The following is a 6648-nucleotide window of genomic DNA, read 5'->3' on the forward strand; positions in this document are numbered from 1 at the left end:
AACGATCATGTGTAAAATCTGGCCAGGCTCTTCAGCTGACCTCAAACTGTGTTTATATGTTTGTGTAGGTGCTGCTAAAGGAAGATGAAGATGACGCTACAGTGTGTTCTGAACAGGAAGAGCACATCTCAACAGAAGAGGTGTTAATACGAGACTGTATGGAAGTTTAAAACAAACCTTTAGAAGTATGCTTGTCAGAATTTAATTTGTTCCTAAACCTAGTGAGCTGCCTTGATGTTTACTTCCTACATAGGCAGATACCTTCCAAAGTGAAATGGAAATTCGTATGTGACTGATTTGTAAAGACTTAAACTTAGCGCAACTAGTTTGGCGTTAGCATGTTGCTAAACTAATAACACAATACCATAGACTGTAAAAAAGATGGACGACGTGTCTCCACTTCCTTCCTCTATGGAAAAGTGAAGCCAATGCATCTAATGCCTTGTCCAAATACCCACACTTGCGGTCTTTGCACTTGACCACTTGACAACTTTTATGACATATTTCCTGTGTTTGGCCCAAGTGTTCAAGTGAGGATGAAGACCACAAGTGAGTGTCCAACTTTTCATTACCTAATGGGACACACTTATAGTGTTTACACAGCTTTAATTTAATTTTGATTTTAAATACTTTTCATTTTAAAATCAACTTCTAAATGTCTGTTCAGTAGTCCCTATAACATGACATAATTTTCATTTGTGGTGCTTCTAATTAAATGATAAAAAACAGTTGCAAATATTGTACAAAATAAATTTCACCACTACTTTGTAAACGTAAAAATAGTTTTTCAACCAAATTATTTGTAATGTCTAATTATTATTAATATTTAACTTACATTGGAAAGGTTTCTTTGACCTCTCGCAAGATCTCTGCAAAAAGTCTCACGATTTATTTCCAGAACATGATGCATGATGCTTAGCCTCGAATAGTGCTCTGGAGCGGAATGTGGATGTAGTGTGTGTTGAGGGCACTGCGCTTTGCCGTTTTTAAGACCTGGGACAGTCTTGCACACTTACTTCCTGTCACACGCACACGCTCTCAAGTGGCTAAGACCGCAAGTGTGGGTATTTGGACAAGGCATAAGTATGGCCGCTGTCATCTTGCGAAAATGACGTTATTTGGAGACAGAGTCTGCGCAGTAGTGATCAAGAAGTGGAGTCGCGGTATCAAAATCCCACCCAAACTCCCGCAGACCTAATCGCATTATTGTTATTTTATGCTTGAACATACATTAAGAGTGATAAGAACTATCTAAAAAGATGGAAACCGTCTTTGGGAAAACATTTTATTAAATTTATTAATTCGTTAATTTAGTTATGCTCACGTCCCATTCGTTTACGTGGAGAGGTTTATGACCTATACTGCAGCCAGCCACCAGATGGCGATCAAAATGTTTTGGCTTCACTTTTCAAGTAGTGTACGGCACACTTGCACAATACTCAATACTTGAGACAATACTAAGTATGTAAAATTATCAATGTTAAGTTAGATTGATAGATACTTTTTAGTATTAAATGAAATATGTTTATCGTCAACATTTTTATTTATGAAATTTCTATGCTAGTATGGTTGGAAACAGCCTTCTTGTGCCAGTGATGCTTTAAATAGAGCTTTTCATGGGAGTACACTTGGGAGAGAACTGATTCCATTTGAGGAGTGTTTTTACACAACAACATTTTCAACAAAAAAACCGAAAACTGTTCATTTTGGCTGTTCATTTATACGATAATGGTGCTTTGGGGGTCTGAAAACCCAAACTTTTGAAAAAAGTCGTATACCTTGCAACCTACAAAAACAAATTTGTGAAAACTGTGATGTCATGTGATGCGTATTATATGTTAACATAGTGTTTCTACAACAAAGTGACATTGCCAACTATTGGCCTGGCGTACATAATATATAGCGTTTTAGTTGTTTTGCGGATCTGTGTGAACGGGGATCATTTTGAGAACGTTATCATCTGTACACAAAAAAAGTAAAAACTTTTCTGTTTTTCGTGTAAACATACCCTGAGTCTGAATTTAGCATGTCGCTAAGCTAACAACACAATAGCAGAGATTTTCTTAATATAGGGAGATGAGAGGCTCTGTATTACTTGCTATTAGAGAAAGCGTAACGGTCAACTTCGATCACGTGTGCCTTAATAACCAATCGCATAACAGCCTTGACGTCATAGTATTTCAGTCAGAGTTGTGCGACACTCATTGGTCGTTTACGGATACCATAGGAATGAATGAGAGAAGCCGTAAGCTGAATCCCACCTGTCGCAAAAAGTCAGTGACTTTGCTTATAAAACAGCATTTTTATCGTGGTAAACTCTAAAAATAGTTCAATCCAAAAGTATTGTTTAGTGTAAAACATGATGTAGATTAGCAGATAGGCTGTCGATTCAATAAATGATGAGCTGTTTCCTCTAAAAAGCTGTTTATTCAGCGCAGTGAGACCTCTCATCCATTGACACATTAAAAGAAGGCCTCTGGTCTCCTTTCCCACGTACTGCCAGACCGGAAGTTTTAGCTTTAGCCGTTACGCTTTTTCAGCTAATGGTTGCAGGCTTGCCTTCAAGTGGCTTTGACAATAGGGAAACAAATTCCTTTGTCAACATTTCTCTCACATCATCAGCCATCTTAAAATTGAATATAAAAAGTAAGTAAATAAAATGAATCGCAATGATTTCTGGAATTGCCTTCTCCGAGAAAAAAACGCATGCGATGCTGCTAAGTATTTTAGTATTCAGTTATGTTTTGGCTAACATGAAGATACGTTCCCAGAACATTCTGATAGCGGTTGTTAGAGGGACAATGCTGTATAGAAAGGTAGCACTCTAGATTCTCAGCTGGGAAGTTTTAACATTTTAAGCAGACACATGCAGTTTGACATACTCTACTTCAAGTAAAACTGAATTTTGCTTATACTTATATAATTGTTATGCATGCAGCTTATATTAAATGTGAGCTCATTTTAATTGAGATACTACATGGAATATTTGTGCTTTTAAAAATTCATGTCAGCCTTTTAGAATTAGTGAATCAAAAATGTGCTATAATATGGTCACCATTTGACAAGTTACAGCATCTAAGTTATATATTTTGCATTATACATTTATATAACCTTCAACTTAAAATTTTGATGTTGAAAAAAAATAGTTCATTAAAGGATTAGTTCACTTTTAAAAAAACTTTTGCTGATATTTTACTCACCCCCATGTCATCCAAGATGTCCATGTCTTTCTTTCTTCAGTCGAAAAGAAATTAAGGTTTTTGATGAAAACATTTCTCCATATAATGAACTTCAATGGGACCCAAACGGTTCAAGGTCCAAATGACAGTTTCAGTGCAGCTTCAAAGGGCTTTAAACGATACCAGACGATGAATAAGGGTCTTATCTAGCGAAACGATCTGTCATTTCAAAAATAAATAAAAAAGTTTAAGTTTTATAAGCACAAATGCTCGCCTTGCTCTGTTCTGTGATGCGCATTCGTGACGTCACGTAATACGCAATTACGTGGAAAAGGTCACGGTAGAGGTAGGCGGAAGTACCGAGTCAGGAGGCTTTTTAATATTAAAACACCCAGGATACGCACACGAAATGGGCATTTTAAACGATAAACTGACACAAAGACATTTGAATATGTGTATATGGTCCTCCTTCCGCACATTTGTAAACACTGACTCGGTACTTCCGCCTAAGTCAACCGTGACCTTTTCAACGTCATTGCGTATTACGTGACGTCACGAACGCGCATCACAGAACAGAGCAAGGCGAGCAGTTGTGCTTATAAAACTTAAACTTTTTTATTTATTTTTGAAATGACAGATCGTTTCGCTAGATAACACCCTTATTCATCGCCTGGTATCGTTTAAAGCCCTTTGAAGCTGCACTGAAACTGTCATTTGGACCTTGAACCGTTTGGGTCCCATTGAAGTTCATTATATGGAGAAATGTTTTCATCAAAAACCTTAATTTATTTTCGACTGAAGAAAGAAAGACATGGACATCTTGGATGACATGGGGGTGAGTAAATTATCAGCAAAAGTTTTTTTAAAAGTGAACTAATCCTTTAAGAGCAACAGTTTTATGAAATACTTTAAATTACATTGTAGGATGTTTTCTTTATATATGTTTGTATGTTAATGTATAAGCAGACAAGATAATTATCAGCTTACGAGTTATTAAAGGGAAACATTATCCTCCTTCCACATCCTTTAGAGTTCATACTTCTAAGAAGTTAATTAAAAGAAGAGAAATGAGAGAGGAGGTCTAGTGTTTCTCCTGATTACAGACATTCAGACTTTTAATTTGTAGTCTAAACAAGTCATGTCACTACCTGTGATGAACACGTCGCTGTAAATACACTACAACCATGTTTCCAGCTCTGATGCATGCTAGAATATTTCATATATGAAAGATGCGCTCAAGAAACATTAAACGATTTGTAAATATTCAGTATTAAGTGAAAGACAAGATTATCTTTGTGTTTAAACATTGTTTTTTTATGATTGTTTTTGTATTTTTACACATTATGCACTAGTTCTGAATTACAATTTGATATAACTGATGTATAAAATGAACAACGTGATGTAAAGTAACTGTAAACTTTGGAATTTCAGCTGTTAAATTATATTGATTTCTTCAAAATTGTAGCAATGTCAACACGCACATGCAATTTCTTCAACATGAGGAAACATCTGGTTGAAAAATGTTGACTTGATGCCTTATTTGTATGAAAACTAATAAAACTACAGTTTGAGTGACTTAAACATATTTGTGAAGTGCTATAAAATATTGCTTGTGATATAAAGTCCATTCTAGAACTAATTTTGTAGCAGAAAGTTGTCAAATTATTATTTTTTTGTGTTCTTAATGCGTTTTTTATGTACTAATTGTTTTATAAAAGTAATAATGCACTTGGTACCATTTTGCTTAATTTGAACCATAGGGTCATTGTGTGGATAAACTTTCACATTTTTTCGCTATCAGCTAGCAGTGTCACATCTCCAGACATTTTTTGTGAACAAAGGGGCTCTAAGAGGTCAGCAAACTTAGGTAAGAACACCTGGAAGGGGTGGGTCCTGAAACCATTTGACCCCAGGCTGATGACAGGGGCAAAGCAGGTCACACTCAACCAGACATTAGTCAAGTAAGTTAGAATTTCTCAGCTTTTATGATATAACACACACAAAAAGAAAAAGGTACAAAAGCTGTCACTGGGACACTACCCTTTCAAAATGTACCATTTAGGTACTGATATGTAATTTTAAGCCACTAATATGCACCCTTTAGGGGTAAATAAGGTACAAAGGTGTATCTTTTGAAAGGGCACCGTGACAGCTTTTGTACCTTTTGTTCTGAGAGTACATTTGTGCTGTTGTGGTTTGTTTAACATTAAAACATTTTCTCCTTGCTAATAGTGACCTTTTCTCTTTGCCACAATAATGACCCACTTTTGAGGTAGGCAGGTTCTGTAAGTATTTTTCTAATTAATTATCTATTTAGACAACAGTATATTTCAAGTAATTAAGCATTTGAAAAATACATACAATTTAAAAAAAGAAAAACCTTAGGAGTTTGCTATTGGAATTATTATTTAACTTTAATAAACATCAGTAACATTAGTAAATCAAAATGCATGCATGTCATCAAAATTCTGTCTGATAAGATGATTATTTCTATGTTTTGCATCACCAATAAACGGCAGATATTTAAAAAAAATTAATTCGGAGCTATTTTTACAATTAAAAAAAATAATCACAATTTATCAGTTATAGTCAGACTACAATATAGGCTAAATATTGACAAAATAAGTATGGATACAGTGACAATTGTTTTGACAAACTGAATGATATTGAATAAATATCTGCTGAAATTATTAATAATGACCAATATATGGTATGACCAATATATTACCAATATTGTACCGATATGTCATACATCCCTGACAATAATTATTTTCTTCTTTTTTTTAATCTTAATTAATTTATTGAACTGAAGCTGAATCATAATTTAAATACAGCAAGTTTTTAAATAATAAAAAATACTAATATTTCAAAATAATTATTGACATCTTTAATGGTATCATGTTATCTATCTATCTATCTATCTATCTATCTATCTATCTATCTATCTATCTATCTCTCTGATTGGTGGATTATGGGTAGTGTAGTACTTTACTGAGCATTCAACAATAAAATTGTTTGGTTTTACAATTAAAATTAGAAGCATATTCCATCACTTAATCTCAGAGGTCATGGTAGTTTTGTCTAATTTCATAAAAATAATTTTCTCTACAAAGATTTATACTTCTTTATCCTTTACTTTTGTGTTATTTGCCAGAAAGATTTATTAGTATAAAATGTTTTCCAAAAACAGTCCTTTTATATTAATTAAAAATATATAATATATATTTGTGACTACAAATAAATAATATATATTAGATGACTACAATAAAAACAGTAAAGTAACACGTTCAGAAATTACTGAATATAATACGGCTTATGGGTTTTTGTGATGGTTTTTAAAGTGTTTGTGTGAATATATCTGGGTCATGACCCATCAGTTCAGTAGAATTATAGTGTGTGTGTGTGTGTGTGTGTGTGTGTGTGTACGTGTGTGTGTGTGTGTGTGGAACAGCTTTTTAGTGTGTTTGTC

The sequence above is a fragment of the Barbus barbus genome (genome assembly GCF_936440315.1).
Source record: "Barbus barbus genome assembly, chromosome: 42".
In the NCBI taxonomy this organism is placed as follows: domain Eukaryota; kingdom Metazoa; phylum Chordata; class Actinopteri; order Cypriniformes; family Cyprinidae; genus Barbus; species Barbus barbus.